The sequence below is a fragment of the Macrobrachium rosenbergii genome, chromosome 28 (assembly GCF_040412425.1).
Source record: "Macrobrachium rosenbergii isolate ZJJX-2024 chromosome 28, ASM4041242v1, whole genome shotgun sequence".
Lineage (NCBI taxonomy): Eukaryota > Metazoa > Arthropoda > Malacostraca > Decapoda > Palaemonidae > Macrobrachium > Macrobrachium rosenbergii.
In genome coordinates, this window is record NC_089768.1 from 17,847,531 (window position 1) to 17,867,500 (window position 19,970).

Sequence of the window (19,970 nt, forward strand, 5' to 3'; positions counted from 1 at the left end):
TGACCGCAAAAGGGTGGAAACCCTAATCACCAGAAGGGGGGGAAACCTGACCGCCAAATGGCAGGAGCTCTACTGCCAAACCGCAGGTTCTCCACCTCCAAAAGGGCAGATCCCAGATCCCACTTCAGGTAATAACAGGCAATACAACTCATTTTGAATATGATTTGCAGGAGGCGCCATAGAGGTTGACTTTGGAATCTGCCACACGCACGAAAGTCTTCAGGAACCTAGAGACCGTCCTTAGATTTCTGAGTGAGAGATCCAAAGGAAAGACGCGTCTAGAGGATTTTGATTCCATCGAATTTTTGACTTAACATTACTGTGTCTTTCTGGAATCTTGAAGACGTTTGAAGGGCTTCAGAGCGAACTCAAGAAAGTTGAAAGATTTGTCTTCGTACTGTGCTCCTCAAAGAGAAAATATTAGAGGGGGAATAAAAAATCGGAGACAAGTGAAGACCTCTCTCTCTCTCTCTCTCTCTCTCTCTCTCTCTCTCTCTCTCTCTCTCTCTCTCTCTCTCTTTAATCTCGCTTGTCATTGTATAGGCTTAAGGAATCTTCTTCCTGGAGATAGCAGCAGCGGTCCGAATTCACGACTTGAAACTCTTAAGAGAAACAGAATATTGGTTCGTTAAGTGGTTACTTGCCTAGAGACAGAATTAGTTCCCTTTTGATCACAGTCCAAGGCTGGCTTAATTCTTCATAATATACACCTGGGAGCCTGCTCTCTTTTCATGTTTTCATTTTCACATATAAAATCATTAATCTCAAGTCGTGTTAATTAGGTGAAACCTTTTGCCCTAAACGTTTCGAACTGATGACTTATTTCAACTGAATGGCCGTCGCTATGAGAATTGATGAAGGGTTTGCACTGTCATCTCGAGTCATTTTTCAAAAGTTTCTGACAAATAGACTTGTGTAACTTTAAAATTAAATTCTTAATATTCGGCAGACATCTTTATCATAACATTTTGAAACGCGTATCCTGAAAAGAGGCGTCGAATGGTACCTTGGAGATTGTTTTCTGTCCTAACATGAGAACGTTGATGTTTTTCTGCTTCATGGAAGCAATGTTGTTAACGTGGTTCTAAACAGCGCTTAATTTCTGCTGCAAAGTGCACACTTCCCCGGCCTGTGACCCTCGTGCTCTCACGTCTCCGCTTCGGCACAGCGACAAGCCGTAAGAAACCATTCAATGGTCACATGACCGGAAGTGCACTCGTATGTAAAGTAGTGTTGATACATATCTTTTGATTATGAGAAATATACTTGCATGGGAGTTTATTTTTCTTCCTTTTTTTCTGCCTTGTTTCTTTAGGAAACAGGAAATCAAAGGTTAATGATTTATGCTTTTTTAAGTTTCAATCTGTTTAGACTTTAGTTAGCCTTTTTCTGTACTCTGGGGTGAATTCGTGTCCTCGTGATCTTGAGGGGAAACCGTTCAAGGCTTGGCTAGTAAGACTCATTTTCCTGTGTCATTTGATCTCATCTGTGTAATTAATTGTCTTATCTTGATCAACAAACATTTATGGCTGCTTTTTTTTAAAATTCTGTATATACCACTCGATCAGCAAGCGTTCATTGACCATAATTAATTCCTTATATTCTATGTAAATGTCGGTAGTTCTGTAACTCACAACGGTGGTATTGTGGTATCTTCACCATCAAGTGGTTATGACCTAATTGAGAAATGCATACGAATTTTTAAAAGCTGCTCTGAAAAGCATTCTCATAATAATTTGTCTTTATCTTTACCATTGAATATTTATGGCTCAGCCAAACAACTGCAGGTAAATGGGTGGTGGTATATGGTTCAGAAAGAATAGTGGTAAATTGGACACAATTGAGCAGTTAACCAATAGCAAAAAATTAATTTGTATTCAATACACTTTATCTACAAAACATAACTTGGGGGATGTGATAACCTTAGAATTGCTCTTCGTTTTGTTAGAATAAGCAATTCCCCCAGCGTGTAAATCAATCTTATCGTTTGGATGATCAAAAATACGATCGGTCAATTTTTAGTTTTCTGTAAAAGAAAACTTTTCAGAAGGCTATTTGTCTGTCTTCAGATCTTAAAAACTACTGAGGCTAGAGGGCTGCAAATTGGTATGTTGACCATCCACCCTCCAATCGTCAACATACAAAACTGCAGCCCTCTAGCCTCGGTAGTTTTTATTTTATTTAAGGTTAAAGTTAGCCATGATCGTGGGTCAGGCCACCACCGGGCAGTGGCTGAAAGTTTCATGGGCCTTGGCTGAGGGTTTCATGAGCCATGGTTGAGAGCTTCATACAGCATTATACGCTGTCTAGAAAACTCGATTGTGCCGAGGAACTTCGGCGCATTTTTTACTTTGATTTTGCTTTGGCTCCTTTTGTTTTCTCTACACGTGACTATAAATGCAGTTCCTCTTGTGATTAGTTTGCATCAACGCCATATTTTCAGTGGCTGTTATCAAATCTGACATTTAATGATTACATGAAATGAAAAATCTCGTCTTTTCTTGATGTGGAATGCACAGACTCAGCGATGTAAATTACACGAAAAAGAACTTTGTTTCTGTAACAAGCGAACACAAAGTTAGGAATTTTTTTTAATAGAATTACATGAGAGCAGCGTCCGAGTCCTTTATAAATTATTATCAGCGACCTTCTAGATTAACCAAACAACTGCCTGCAATAGTATTTATTCTTGGAACAAAAGTCAACTGTAATGGTGGTGTTCGTCATGTTGTCTGACTGTCTGGACAAATGTTCCTCAGGCGTACCAGATAACACGAAATCGGACGCACTTTTGACTGGTAGTTTGCCAGGACAAGATAGTGAAACATTCAGAATCGTTAGGCCACGGCTGTAGTAACGAACACTTGAATAGCTTTTCGAATTCAAATACAATTCAAATATTTTAAATATATTTAAATGTATTTCAAATATGAAAAATACAATTAATTAAATTTGTCGAACAGACTAAGATTCAAAGGAGAGTCGATTAGGTTTGGAGATAGAACTGGATCGCTGATTCAGAGCTCGGATTTTTTTTTATCATCATTTTTGATAGAATTGTGTGATGAGGTGATTGTTTGACTTTTTCTACATGTTATTATCGCTCTTTGTTATCTCATGGTTTTGAGAAAAGGAGTTCTAAATACGTTCACGAACTGCTTTCAAGTTTCTTAATGTGACCCTGTGCTACGGAAAGCGGTGCTTTCATTTATAAGACTGTTTATATTGTTTTGAATTAATTACGGCATCATTAGGTGCTCTCTCTCTCTCTCTCTCTCTCTCTCTCTCTCTCTCTCTCTCTCTCTCTCTCTCTCTCTCTCTCTCAGCGCAGTCCAAGTCTGTCAACAATCAGTAGTTAAGAAAAATGATGTTGAACTTTATGAATGTAAACAGTCCTCTGTTTTCTGCATTGAATGCCATCTGGCCTTTCCAAAAAGAAAAAAAAAAACATTCATTTCTCTTTTCCTCTTAAATTTGTTTTGGAACAACTTCCCTTGTTTTCTCCAGTAAATTCCAGCTGCCAAAGAGAATAATCGTTATTCCGAAGCTCGCTTGAGTCTGCTAATCAGGGGCTTAATTTGTTTGTCAATTTACCTTTACCTTTTGAGACAAATCTTGTATTTCACTGGACGTCTTCCTTCGAATTAAAAAAAAAAAAGTGTTGGAAAAACGTCAGGACAGCAGTCTCCCCCTGATGCATAAGGATGAGGGGACGTTGTGAGGGTGGGGTGGGGGTTAGAATAGGGGGAGGGGCGGGGGAAGGCGAAGAAGGAAGTCAAAGAGACTTTTAGAATTTCGCTGCCGCTTTAAAACCCCGGCGAACGCCCTCTAGTTCGTTGTTCCTGCATCTATTTTGTGCAAATGGGTGGGCGGATCGAACGCTGCGCGCTTTATCACTGAACGCTCAAAGGTGCTTAATTAATCTGGAGTAAAATGCCGGTTACCTTCTCTCTCCTGCTTCTCTCCAGCCAATATCGACCGTGTCATTGTCCACAGGACTTAATTATAAATAATTTCCGGCCGTGTTGAATTTTGGAAAGCACAAGCGTCAGTATATTGGACTCCCGTAGAAATCCATGGACAAAACGTTGTCATATAGGTGGTGCCTTTTTGTAGCATTTCTGCTCTTTGCGTCTGAGATTATCATTAGCATAGTTGGTGTACGAGTTACCTCTGTTTCATTTACATCTGTACAACTTAGTTTCAGAAGGTGACACAAACCTTTTGGAAAGTCTGTCGTTATGTTTAACGCACGTAATGAGTTTTTCTTTTTGCCAATAAAATACCGTCCTCTTTGTGACTATAATGATTTTTGCTTTTAGATAGTTCTTCTAACCCTTTTATTGTTCTCGAAGTACACCATTAACCCTTCTTTTTTATTTTTATTCTTAACGAAGAACTGTTTTTCGTGTGGATGTGGATTTTATATCAGATATTCTTCACCCTATCAGCAAGATATTTTAAATAAACTTATCTCTAAACCCACTGAAAAGACAAAGAGAGAGAGAGAGAGAGAGAGAGAGAGAGAGAGAGAGAGAGAGAGAGAGAGAGAGAGAATAAAAGTGGAATTCGATACCATGACAAAAAAAAAAAAAATGCCACCTTAACTGGCATAATTCGAACCTCTTTTCGGAATAGCAATACAAAAAGTTGAAAGCAGTGGTTTCAACTCCGTCAGTCACTGGTCGTAAATAAATCAGCCCACTTTCGGTCGTGTTTGGGACCTGTCATCTTGGACGAGAGACGAGAACGAAGAAAGCGATCCCGTTGCCCGGCCTTAAAGTTCATCGCTTTTCAATTTTTGATATACCAGAAGATGATAAAACGCAACAGATGCTCAGAAAGCAATTACGGCAGTCGGAAAATTTCATCCTGTGCGGTATATCTTTTCAGGACGTCTCTTGGCTGGTAATTTGTTCAGTGTTTGGTTATACTTAGAACACATGCATACATTTATATATACATGCATTATGGAAAGGCGAGAGAGAGAGAGAGAGAGAGAGAGAGAGAGAGAGAGAGAGAGAGAGATAGTTACAGAATAAACCTAAAAGAATGCTAAAAGTTAACTCGATGAGGAATTACCCTAGAAAGGGAGTTGACATTCATTGAACAAATGAATGTATTCAAATTCTGTTACTTTGTTCTGCATATATTTAGAAAAGTGAGAAAGAAAGAAAGAAAGAAAGAAAGAAAAAAAGAAAGAAATCATCCCAGTACTTCTCTCTGAAGACGTTTAAGGCAAACATTCTGTTTGTCACTTGTAGAAAAATTCCTTAAAATGTTGTCGTTTACGTCCAAGAAGGGCATACCGTCATTTTAGCTTCATCGATTGTGACCAAACTGCGGAACAACGAAATTGAGCAAAAATCAAAACAGAACAGGCAAAAAATGAGGCGAGGTTCCTTCGGCGCAATCGAGTTTTCTGTACAGCGTGTAATGCTGTATGAAACTCTCAGCCGCTACTCATGAAACTTTCACCCACGGCCCGGTGGTAACCTGTATTGTTGGCACCTATAGCGGTGCCAGATGCAAGATCATGGCTATAAGTTTAACCTTAAATAAAATAAAAACTACTGAGGCTAGATGGCTGCAATTTGGTATGTGTGATGATTGGAGGGTGGATGATCAACATATCAGTTTGCAGCTCTCTAGCCCCAGTAGTTTTTAAGATGTGAGGGCGTACAGAAAAGTGCTGACAGAAAAAGTGCGGACGGACAGACAAAGCCGGCACAATAGTTTTCTTTTACAGAAAGCTAAGAATTACAAGGTACTAAATACGCAGAAGTAGTCCCAACTTTGTGAACTTACTCTGATTAGATGCTCTCAGGTATCAAAGTCATAAATTGGAAGACTGGCCTGCCTCCATCGAGGATTTTTACTAATGGTGTAGGCTTAAATTGGTCAACTCAGCAGGATGAAGTGGTTGCTGCTGTCCAAACCAACTACAGTCACAGTGAGGTTTTTGGCGCACGTGTCTTTAAATGCAAGACGTGTGAAGACCTGTAGACCTATAGTTACCACAGGCTGTCTTGAAATGCAAGCTGTTTCGACCCTGTCGATGAGTCAGCAAGGTGAGTCACAAAAGAAACGGAGAAATTCGTCGCAAAACTTTACACATGTTGAGTGAGTCACGGAGATGGCATTTTGTCTGTAAAATCTCCTGAACCTTGATGACTCGAATCCTGAGTTTCTTTTTGAACGTTTTCATAGAGAATAGGTTACCTTTTTCGTACTGACGAAACTTATAAAGCGTGGCGTGTGTGAATCATTTACTTGAAAACTTCCTTCCTCTCAGACAGCAAAGGAATGTCGGCATGAAAATTAATGACTATCAAGCAGGGGCTAACTGCGAATAACTAAGGATAAAAATCCTTACGCAATGTTTGAAGGGGAGTTGGTGCCTGACTGTGCTTATGTTTGCGTAATTTCCTACCGGACTCATCGAGTTTCAAGTAGAAAGTGTGTTTCTAAGGCAGCCCATTTTTCCAATTTAGATATGATCGAATTTAAAAGTAAATATTGTTTTAAGGAAGACTAACAAGTCTACAAGAATTTTGAAGGCATCGTGGGGTGCTTTATAAAACAACAGAGGTGAACATGAATAAAGGATCTCGTTGTCGAGTAAATGTCACATATCACACTATGACGTCCACCAGTTCCTACCCCCCCCTCCCCCCCCACACGCCTCCAGCGCCCCCTCCCCACAAAAAAATGATCCTGCATCACAGATTTATTCGGAAGTCGCTACAATGCCTCATTAAATACATCCATCATCAGTGAGCAGATATCAAATATTTTTTTGAAGAAATAATTAGTCTTGTTAGCGGACGACACGCAAATGCGCCATATCCGAACTAAAACAGGATATCATAGAATATTTGCAACCTTTGAAATTAATCCACTAATTCTCTTTTTTCACGATTTTTCCGCGTTTTTTATGTAATCATGAAATGGAAATGACAAGACCTAATTAGCACAGAAAGAACTCCCCCTCCTTTTTAAAAAAAGTTTCTTTTTTCAGCGATACTGTAATGGGTTTTGTAAAGAATTTCATTTTTAATTATCACGATAAACGGCAGTATTTTTTGTTAATTAGGTTTGTTTATCTTTGAAAAAATTGCCATGTGAACAGGTGGAAAGTCTCTCTCTCTCTCTCTCTCTCTCTCTCTCTCTCTCTCTCTCTCTCTCTCTCTCTCTCTCTCTCTCTCTGTATTTTATCATTCAATTAAAGGAATATGAAGGGTTTAAAGATAAAATACCTTCTTGACAGTAACTCGTCTATGATCTTTCTCTTTTTATCCTTTTTCCCATTTTTCTTTTCTCTTTTATTTCTGCGTTCAGGACTATTTTTATTCTCTTTTTCTTTTTTCGGATTTTTTCTGGAAAAAGTCAGAGATCCTCTTAAATATCAACGTCATCATCATGTTGTTGATAGAACTTGAAAGGTATTTGTTTTACTGTAAAGTGTCGATTATATATATATATATATATATATATATATATATATATATATATATATATATATATATATGATATTTATATATTTATATATCTGTCTGTCTATCGATCTATATATCTATATATATATATATATATATATATATATATATATATATATATATATACATATGTATATATATAATATAATATCTATATCTATATATATAAGTATATATATATTTTTATATATATATTTATATATATGAATTATATATATATATATGAATATTTATATATTTATGTATTTATATATGAATATTTATATATCTCTATCTATCTATCTATATATCTATATATATACATATGTATGTATATATCTATAATTATCTATATCTATATATATAAAATTGTATATATATATATATACTGTATACTCTATATATAGATATAGATATATTATACATATATATATATATACATATATATATACATATATATATATGTGTATATATATATATATATATATATATATATATATATATATATATATATATATATATATATATATATATATATATATTGCAGAATGATAGTGGAAGCAACCTATTAGGGATGGTAGGAGAGAAATCGAAAGGTTGAAAGTGGAGAGGCATCCGGAGCTGATTGCATACAGGTGAGATACTGCTGATTGGTGACGGTAGTGTATCCAAGTGGCTTACAATTGGGTGTAAGGTAGGTCTGAATCATGGAAAGATTCCTTTTGTGTAACGAGAGTGATGACGGGAGAGACTGTAAGAAATTAATTATACGGGTATAATGTTAGCATAATTCGGATGATCCCTGGTAGGTGTTGGAAGGTATAGGATTAGATGAAAAGATTGATTGCTTCAGATGAGTAAGACGGTGTGTAGATCTACTGTTTGTTATGTAACATTATGTGAGAAGTTTTTAAGAACCGCGAAAAGCCGTGTGTTGTATCTGGAACTAGAAAAAATAAAATAAATGAGAAAGTTTTGATATACTGAGTGTATGTTCTGTGGAATGGGATTTTGCTGGGAAAAGTTTGAAGTTTTAATGATAAAAGTTAAGCTTGCGTCAGAATATTTAGATGATGTGCTGATGATTTTTATGGACGAAGCTGTCATGGATTAGGCAGTAGTTGTTGATACAAAGCTATGGGATAACAGAGAGCTTTAGAGCTTACTGAGATTTGTAGATGATAGTGTGAATTGGCGACAGCGTAGAGCAGCTGCAAAGAAAGTAAATGAATTTGAAAATATTTGAAACTGCATGTTAGCAAGAGTGTGATTTTGGGTTTCAAAGAAATCCAAGGTGATGAAGGAACGAATTCAATTCTCGATGGTTGATGAATTCAAGTTGTTGTTATGTATCGGTACTTAGGAGCAATTGCAATGGGAGATAGTAAAAGGAGAGAAGTGAGTCACACAGAACAAGGAAGGTACAATGCAAAAGGTCTGGATGAGAACATCAGTGTCTATAGAAGCCAAAACTGGAATGAGTGAAAAAGGGACTGTTGAGCAAATTATCCTTTATGGAAGTGAAATGTGTATATTGAATTAACATGAGAGAAATAAGAAGGACTATGATAAGATGAATTGTTTACCTAATATATGTGATAGAAAATGTTAATAGACTGGGAAATGCAAAGGATACGTAGTAGTAAAAGGGCTTAGAGCGAGTGATAAAATTTATCAAAATTGTTTTGAGGTGGTTTAGACACGTTGAGAGAACGAAGTGTAGACAAATTCCAAGAGCTGCAAACACACACACACATACACATACACATATACACACACATATATATATATACATATGTGTGTGTGCTTATGTGTATTCATCTCCAGTACCGAGAATATTCAAATGTAGTCAGCCAACTTTACCTTGTTTGAATGTCATGCTAATGAAATGAAGTGTTGTAGCTTTCTTTGGTACTGAGATGTACATCTGCTTAAGAAGACTGATCTTCACGTTTTCCATCTCTTTATTTTTTCTGTTTGTCTGTCTGTCTCTGTTAACATAAATGAATGATTTTAGCTACAATTACCATTTATCTAGTGAAGTGCAGTCGTTTTAAAATCAGTGTGCTCTAATGCAATTGCTAGCTTAGGTAGATAGATAAATAGATAGAGGGGAAAGAAAGAAAGAGCAAGCCTCATATTCACCAATAATTCAAAACAAGGTCAGGTTCGTAATTGCAATGTAGCTCACTTTTGTGAATTCCATTAAAATTTTAGATATTAAGCCCAGTATATTGTTTGGGAACATAAAACAGTTGGGAAAATGTAATTTAACCTCTCTCTCTCTCTCTCTCTCTCTCTCTCTCTCTCTCTCTCTCTCTCTCTCTCTCTCTCTCTCTCTCTCTCCGGAAAACGGTAGGGAACCCCTAGACGTCAATGACATGCACTTGTGAATAATTCTTTCGCTGAAGTTCCGCCGAATTCCTGAGGTCTTTACATACCCCGCATCAATCTGTTCCTGGTAGGACTCCGGACACACGAGACTTTCAATGACCTGTATCACATAAGGAAAAATAAGCATAAAATTGTTCACTTGCTTGGCAGACTGGATAAAATTTACGTCTTTAAACTGATGTTTCCTAGAGTGTAACGTATTATCTCTTAAGGCATTGACACACCAGTTCCTCAGAGTGCAATGTGATATTGATATCAACCTAAGGAATATAAGAATCGTGATCATAGGTTACATTCACGTCAACGCCATCACGAAGTCTCAGGTTTTACGTCCTTGATCGTAAAACAGATGCTGGTGGGTTTTTCTTGCTTAAGGAGTGGATATTGTTGTGTTTTCTTAATCAGAATGACTTCGATCATGTTCAGGGTTTTCTCCAGCGCCAACCTGACCTTGACCTAATCGGGGCCTTTCGTGAATTTCCTTTTCTTATTTCTTTTATCATGTTTTTTTGTATTCTGTAAAAGAAAACTATTGTGCCGGCTTTGTCCGTCCGTCCGTACTTTTTCCTGTCAGCACTTTTTCTGTCCACCCTCAGATCTTAAAAGCTATTGAGGCTAGAGGGCTGCAAATTGTTATGTTACTCATCCACCCTCCAATCATCAAACTTACCAACTTGCAGCTCTCTAGCCTCAGTAGTTTTTATTCTATTTAAGGTTAAAGTTAGCCATAATCGTGCTTCTGGCAGCGATATAGGATAGTCCACCACCGGGCCGTGGTTAAAGTTTCATGGGCCACGGCTCATACAGCATTATACTGAGACCACTGAAAGATAGATCTATTTTTAGTGGCCTTGATTATACGCTGTAGCGGCTGTACAGAAAACATGATTGCGCTGAAGAAACTTCGGCTCATTTTTACTTGTTCCTTGTCTTCCTCACTTGATGAGAGAGAGAGAGAGAGAGAGAGAGAGAGAGAGAGAGAGAGAGAGAGAGAGAGAGAGTTAGGTTTTTGTATATTCAACTCTCTTAATTCAGGACTGTTTCTCTTTCTCTTGAACTTTTAGTCTAGACTCACGGTGGCTCATTTTGGATTTTTTTTTGTGAAATTAGTAATGACCCCAATGTTAACGTGGTTTTTGACTAATTATATATAGTATTCATTATTCACTTATTATAAGAAAGTGGTACTTTTTCATCTGCGTTTCATTGTGAATATTTCTCCTTCCTTTACAGGTTCAGCAAATAAAGAACAGTGCTTGGTAAGTTTTTAATCTTGAGATTTGTTCAAACACAAAAATATCTTGTCATTTCTTGAGATGAAATGTGGTTCGGATCAATAAAACCGCAACTCTGGTAATTTCACTCCATCAGCAGCATCACTTCTTTTTATAGGTCCTCAAACGAAATAAAACAAGAGACGAAACGTTATTTATTTTTCGTCAGCCATCTTCGCTTTCCAACAAAAAAAAAAAAAAAAAAAGTCGCGCACACATGAGAAAACTTTAATGTCTGCAGTGATGGCTTTTCTTAAAGAAAAAGTTAAAAGTTTCGACAATACCGGACTCGACCACCAAGACCCGAAGCTATACCCAAGTCCATTACAAGTATGTGGCATACACGCATGCGCAAGAGATGTACATGTATGTGTAAGAGATATAGAGTAATATTTTCGGTATCTCGCTGTTGGCTTTATTTTTCATATCATTTTATCACTGTGGCATACGTCATGAACTGGGTGACTATACGTTTTATGAACAGAAAAAATCTTTAAAATGCTGATGTTGCAGTTTTTTTTTTTACTTTTAATTTTTCTTATTCAATCATATAAAACTCCGTGACGATCATGGTTTTTATTAGTTTTCTGTAAAAGAAAACTGTTTGAGATGGCTACAGCTATTTGTCTGTCTATGCTCTTCGTTGGGTGAATCGGTAGAACTGCGAACTGTCACTCGGTGGGCCGGAGTTCGATTCCCCGGCCGGCTGATGAAGAGTTAGAGGAATTTATTTCTGGTGATAGAAATTCATTTCTCGCTATAATGTGGTTCGGATTCCACAGTAAGCTGTAGTTCCCGTTGCTAAGTAACCAACTGGTTCTTAGCCACGTAAAATAAGTGTAATCCTCCGGGCCAGCCTTAGGAGAGCTGTTAATCAGCTCAGTGGTCTGGTAAAACTAAGGTATACTTAACTTTTTTTTAACTTATTTGTCTGTCTGCCCGCACTTTTTCTGTCCGCCCTCAAATCTTAAAAACTGCTGAGGCTAGAGGGCTGCAAATTGGTATGTTGATCATCCACCCTCCATTCAAACATACCAAATTGCAGTCCTCTAGCCTCAGTAGATTTTAATTTTATTTGAGGTTAAAGTTAGCCATGATCGTGCGTCAGGCCATCACCAGGCCGTGGCTGAAAGTTTCATGGGGCGCGGCTGAGAGTTTCATAAAGAATTATACGCTGTACAGAAAACTCGATTGCACCTAAGAAACTTCGGCCCATTTTTTACTTGTTTACTCTAGCTGGAATCATTTCACAAGAGTCTTAATGTAGATTTCTTTGTGTTATTCATTCGTATTTAGCACGCGTTACTATTATTGTTCTTAGGGATACATTTATTTGGGAGAAGCCTAAATTAACTTTAATTTGCAAAGCAAGATTCCGCAGATTATAGTACCTATATGCGAATCAAGTAAAGAGTACGTAGAGAAAAAAAAATTGATGAAAACGTGAATATACAAACATATGAATTCATTTCTACATAAACATAAGAAAAAAAGGGCAAAAATTGCATCTATAAATACCCAGCGGACCCAAGATTGTTATCAATATCTGGCAGGTTAGTCATTTATGCTTAACCAGCAAGTTAAACTGCCAACATTATGCACAATCTCCAGACGTTGGTTGATAAAATTTAGTGTAGGATAACCTTTACTTTCGCCGAATTAAGTTTTGAACACAATGTGAATTCATATATTTATTTTTTTCTGCGTAACAACATCAGTCAGCTGACGAACTCCCAGTAAGTCCGCCGAGGGAAGTCACCCTGGGTCAGAATTTAGGGACAGTCCTCCCTGTCTCTTGGACGGAAATTATCATCTCTACCTTCACTTGTATTCCCGTCTTTTTCTGACTAGTTTTACAGTAAAGGAATGAACAATCTTGAGCAATGGACTAAGTGGTGCTGAGCCAGTTACAGACAGACGATGGCCACGGCACTCTTCTTGGGGCGCAGGCACTTAAGGTGTTGGCTGAGATGCATGTTTTAATAACTTCGATGCAAAATGGCCATACGTGATCGTAAAATCTGACGATGATCTGAATAGTCTTTGTCACTGCTTTGAGGAAGCAGACCATCATACAATCACTTCAATCTGAAGGAATAGGGTCTTGGGGATGTTGCTACTGGTAGTTTCCTCTCAGCTACAGAGTCCGTGTCAAAATTCCAATCAGTTTACCAAAGTCAGATTTAAGCAATTAAGGTCCCGCGCTTCTTCGTTAACTTTCCAGTAGACAAATACAATATTGCATTTTTTTTTTAGATCATTCGTTCAGAAACGTCGATGAAAGCCTTCATCCTTTAATATCAACATTATATATATATATATATATATATATATATATATATATATATATATATATATATATATATATATATATATATATATATTTATATATATATATATAGAACAGAAGTAGGCGACGGCCAGTGGTATACATTAGCGCGAAAGGTGGACCATGGAAACGTATTCATCTCTACATAATTCTTTATTTCCAACGTTTCGTAATAAAAAGCTTTATTACATCATCAGGGAATCTGTTAAATAATGAATAAAATTACTTTAGAAATTGCTCTTAAAATCAATAAAATCCATAAAATACTTCACAGTTGAAATACAAGATAAAAAAACCGAAAAAAAAAGACATAGAAGCAAAATCAAAGACCGCTAACCAACCTTATACCAAGAAGGCAGAAGACAGAATGCATAAGAAAAGTTAACTCAGGTACAGCTGAGTGGAGGAGGTCTGGGTATTTAACTGGGGAACTAGTTGTTTAATAAATAATGATTCCAGGATAGGCAGTTCGCATACATTAGTTGTTTGGCCTATGATACAGAAATCGTTTCTATCAATATATGTTTTACAAATTTTCGAATGGTTTCTTATGCTTGAATGCTCGGGATTGGAGAGCCTACAGCCAGTCCGAAAACTTAATCCCCGATGAGAGTCGATTCTGACCATCAGTAACCTCCTCGTGGATCCGACATATGTCCCAGAGTTACACTTACAGTTATTGATTTTAAGAGCAATTTCTAAAGTAATTTTATTCATTATTTAACAGATTCCCTGATGATGTAATAAAGCTTTTATTACGAAACGTTGGAAATAAAGAATTATGTAGAGATGAATACGTTTCCATGGTCCACCTTTTGCTAATATATATATATATATATATATATATATATATATATATATATATATATATATATATATATATATATATATATATATATATATATATATATATATATATATATATATATATATATATATATATATATATATATATATATATACACACACACACATACATGAAGTTCCAGTTATGGCAGTATTAAAGGCCTAAACCTGGCGATAGTACTGCTGTGTTCTCTGCAAATGCACTGAGTCTTGCAAACAATACCCAGCCATCTGGCAGCAATTGTTGACAAGTTTTTTAATCGTTTTGATAAACTGATATTGGAGAGGAAGTAACACAAACATTGTTAACCATTCAGAATCATTAAGAATCATTAAGTCTGCATTTACCTATCCAAAGCTAATCATGGAAGCCAGCTAATCAGTGAGGACTTACTTCTTTTGGATATTTAGCCTATTAACAACAGTTTTGATAATATCAATAACTTTATTTCGTATTTAGCACGTAACTGCAATGAGAGTTACTCATCTGCATTTAAGAAAGAGGAGAAAGGCGTAGTTTGTGTAAGGGAGTTTGCTGTGCTGTTGATGAGCATCCTGTGTAGGTATACAAAACGGCTATACAAAAACAAAAATATTATTGAAATGATTTATGGGGAGCTTAAACACTTTTGATTATTAGAAGAGCAAGGAAACAATAATGACCACTAAATTTTATTTACTAAAGAAGTTAGCTAGGCATCTAATATTTCACTGAAGAGTCAAGGCGACAGCCGACAGGAAGCTGACGTCTGTGTAACGAACTAATTTTGTCACTTTATTATCTGTAAAAAAAAAAAAAAGTTAATGATGCCATAATGAGAATCTAGAGCGGTTGTGCCCTGCTAACAGCCTCTGTCAATCATCTCTGAATGAAAAAAAAAGTACTGCAATGCCGCGAACAACTACGATGGTTGGCGAGATAATGGTTCTAATTACTTATGAAAAGAAATGGTTATACTATTTTGAAAGTAATAATTGACAGTGCAGTGACTGGCAGCGAAGGCTCTGAATGGACAAAAATATCACTGCAGAAGGTTTTCCCCCCAAATTCGAAAAAAGGTCCTCAATGTATAACACTGCTGTTCAGTATAAAGCACCTGGTGAATTTCTTATTTTTTTTTTTTGCTAACATAGTTCGGTTTCAGTTCTAATTCACCGGATCAAAAGATTTCAGTATGTTAATTAATTCAGTTATTTTGTATTTTAAAGCAGAAGATTAGTAAACATGCAAAAAGCGGTTGAAATCCAGGTGGATTATCATTTAGATAAAAGTATCCGTAAAAATATAATTTGGCGTTATTCATATTTCTCATAACTGATCTAAAATGTTTTCAGGTAAGTATAATAATTTTGTTGATGTGACCCTTAGAGAGGCAGTGCTCACTACACCCTCACGTGGAAAACTGTAGACTTCACTAAAGGTTGTTTGCAATGTTTCTTCGGCCCCAAGCTGCACCCACTTTTCAAAAAGCCTTGATCTCCGTTCTCGCCTCCTTTCTTTCTTCCATTTTGCTGTCCAACCACTCCAACTCCGTCTTTTTACTGTCTTAAGCGTTGTAAGGCTGAAAAAGTCCCAGTGCTTGATGTCATAAAGCTATCTGTTGAATTATTGTTGATGTTACTTTTCCGATTTTAATCAAGTCCCAAAACGAAAGCTTTGTGTAGTACTTCCTCTTGAATCCATTATGACGACACCTGCATCCGATCGCTGTATCTCCCTCCATCTTCATAATCCCTCCTCATGGGCACATCTCATCAATTACCTGAAACGAAAAACTCTCGACTAAATAATTCGTCCCTGATATGGTAATCACATGATGTTCCGGTGGATGGAAAGCCGTCGTTTTTATGCTAATGTTTTCATTGCTGTTGCGCTGAAGTGAAGGTTTTTCATCCGGTACAAAATTCATTGAAGCTGTTTCCCCTCGAATGGGATAGAGCGCCCAAATTCGTTCCGCTTTTGCTTCTTTGATGTAGTTACCAGGGGAAGGAAGTCGGTGACCTTTACGTTTTCCATATTTTCAAGTTTCTCTGAGGAATTTCTGCGTCGCCTGTGACTTTCTTGTCTTGTTTCTGAGTTCACCAATCGGTCAGATTTTCAACGTAGTGAAATGTTTATATAAGGTCCTGATTTTCACCATTAAAGATGTAGTAATCTCTGTTATTTTGCTGTTGCAGTTGAAGGGAGGATACAGTATCCTAGATGGCGCTTTGGAACTTTTGTCTCCTTATCATGGTCAGTATCATGGATTTCACAGAGATTACTCCTGGTCAGCTGCTAGAGATTAACACGAATTAGAATACGAATTAACAGCAGTCAAAAGTATTCAGTACTGAGTGTAATCTTGGTTTCCTAGAAATCAGTTTCTACCATGGTAGTTAATAATACTAGAGTTAGTATTATTAATAGAATGATATAATAATACTAATTTTCAGATGTACATTTGTCAACTTATGTACAAGAGTGATCAGCTCGACAAAAAGATGAGTATAAGTAATCACTTTTGGTCGTTTTGTTGGACCAAGGAGTATATACTTATATATGATCGAGCTTGAGAAAAATCAAGTATATAACCATCAAAGGTTTTGTTACGGTATAACGAAATATTGACTTGGAAGACAAAACGATGTTTTTTCATAGTTGCCACAGATATGTTCCTTACATTTTTTCCTCTCGTTTTAAAAATCACGGGAAAAATGAATCTGTTGGTGAAAATAAGTGGTTTTCGTTATTTTCATCAACAGTGGATTTTAATTTCAGGTTCATTGAAAAATTTTCATGAATTAGCTTTATATATTTTTATTATCATTAAACATAAAAATTGTTTATTAAGCTGTTATTATTATTATTATTATTATTATTATTATTATTATTATTATTATTATTATTATTATTATTATTATTAAACAATAAAATTGTTTATTAAACTATTATTATTATTATTATTATTATTATTATTATTATTATTATTATTAAAATTGTTTATTAAGCTATAATTATTATTATTATTATTATTATTATTATTATTATTATTATTATTATTATTATTATTATTACAATTGAACAATAAAAATTGTTTATTAATATTATTATTATTATTATTATTATTATTATTATTATTATTATTATTATTATTATTATTATTATTATTATTATTATTATCTTGTGGTATAGTTGTGTCCAAAGTGAAAAGGAAGCGTGCAGCCCAAAGACTGCTCGTTGTCAAGATAACCAATTTGATAACCGAGCTCTATTGTTAAGTTATCAAGTCTTGTAAATAAGAGTATTATTGCCAACAAAGGAAGAATTAGTAACTTTGAGCGAGTCGGGAAACATATCTGCTGGCAACATTGTCTACAAAGGCAACGTAAGTACGTAACTACTTCCTGTAAGGCCTAAATATCGATTCAAAGAGAGCGAGAGGGTAGGAGAAGGGTTGAGACTGGCTTGTAGTGACCACAAGTTGCAGTGATGAGAAAGGATTCAGTGTTCAGTGTAAAAGAAAGTAAACGACCAAAATTTGATAGACATGGCATGTAATCTAGAATCAGATTGTTAGTAAATTTTCGAAGTAAAAAATACGAACAAAAGATGTAGTGGTAAACATTAAAAAGACTTCTAACTTGCTCGAATGTAGTCCAAGCAATCCTTAATATTTCTTATTACTTAAACGAACTAAATTTACAAGGAAATTACGGTAATAAGTAGATTTATGCAGTTACAGATTTGTTTCTATGAATCTTGACAACAAAGCATCAAGTATTTTCCTCTGCTAATTAACTGGGCTAATTATTTAATAAAAAAAATTACCATTTCATGTCTCCAATATCGTTTCGTGCTTGATGAGCGAGACAGCTTAGTTCAAAGCATAAGCAATCGCTTTCATGGCCTCAGAAAAAATCAGATATTTTTATAATAATAATGATGATGATTGTTATAATTACTAAGATGAAAGATCACTTGTAATGATGTGGATCGATTGATTAATCGCGGTTTCTGTATCTCTTCCTAAAGCGATGATGTCACCCGATGCTGGCTGAGACGTCACTTGTTCCTCGATCATGCCCCGCCTCCCCCACTGGAGAAACAGCACTTTAAAAGGAACTTCGGAGTAGGATTTCTTTTATAGCTATAAAAGTATTGCAGTTGTCTTTGATAATCTGCTTTCGTTTATCAGCGAACAACAGAAAGCAAGTGAAACAATGCGCCGAAGTTTCTTCGGCGCAATCGAGGTTTAAGTACAGCGTGTAATGCTGTATGAGCCGCTGCCCATGAAACTTTCAGCCACGGCCCGGTGGTGGCCTGTCCTATAACGTTGCCAGACCCACGGGGCCGAAATTTATGAAGAATGTCAGGTTCTGTTTAACAGATAGGATGGTGGTCAGCATTAATTTCAGACCTTTTTATAACAGTAAAATAACTCTCAACTGTTTCCTTGCAGTCTTGAGACTAAAGTTACACTATGTTGTCTTCTACTGACAAGCTAGGAATTGCAATATTTGAATTACAGAGATGTTTGCCGCTTTAGCAAAGTGGTCGTAGTTCCCAACAAACTCTCGAGGATTAACCTACATTAGGAGCTCTCTCGTAAACTTGTTCCCGGAGACAAGTGTCTCTGACACAAACAACAGGTTATACTTGGAAGCGTGACGCTGATGATCAATAAACTCCAAGCTCGAGCATTTGAGCTGATATTTCTCTTTACAATTATGCTCATGAAGATGTCTTGCAGAGCAAGGTTTGCATTTTGCGTCATCGAAATGGATAAAAAGTATAAATGTAATGAAATGAAATATGACAGAATTATTCAAGCTAAAATCGACTGAATTAAAAAAATACATGTATAGAAATCCTAAGTAAACAGCTGTACATGAAGGGAAAAAATCGGATTTGCCTCATTATCTTCAGGTGACTGTTAATGAGCTTCTGAAATTAAAAGGCGTGGAAGAGGGAGCAATGAGCAGATCAAGTGGAAAAGAAGAAGATTTCCCTGATAATCCACCAACAAACCGTTGGAAGGTATCAAAATCCCACTAGAAACTTATTTATTTATATTTTTCCTTTGTGATATACCGAAAGTCTACGGGTAACGAACAACATATTTGACTAGAACAACTGTGGAAACTAATATGGCTTCCCCGGCCCCCTTCCCCCGCCTCTCTCTCTCTCTCTCTCTCTCTCTCTCTCTCTCTCTCTCTCTCTCTCTCTCTCTCTCTATATATATATATATATATATATATATATATACATACATATTTATATAAGTTTACACATAGTATATATATGTATACAGTATATATGTATGTATATATATATATACATAGCAGACTCTTGAGTCTGCCAAGTAAAGGACGTAAGCGTCGAAAGGCCTCGCAGCACTCCAGTGTTTCCGTTTCCTTCGTGGATTTTATCTTTATTTATATATTCATCACGTTCCATATTTTCGTGATTCAGTTGTACATGTATATATACATATATATATACACACCATATATATACTATATATATTATAACTGCGACTCAGCTGCAAAGTTACTTGAACATTGTCGGTTTTCTTGACGGGAGAAGCACCGTGGCAGTAAAACAAATGGGAGGGCGCTTGTTGTGTGTGGCTTCAAGTAATGAAATTCAAAGCCAAGAATGTGAGA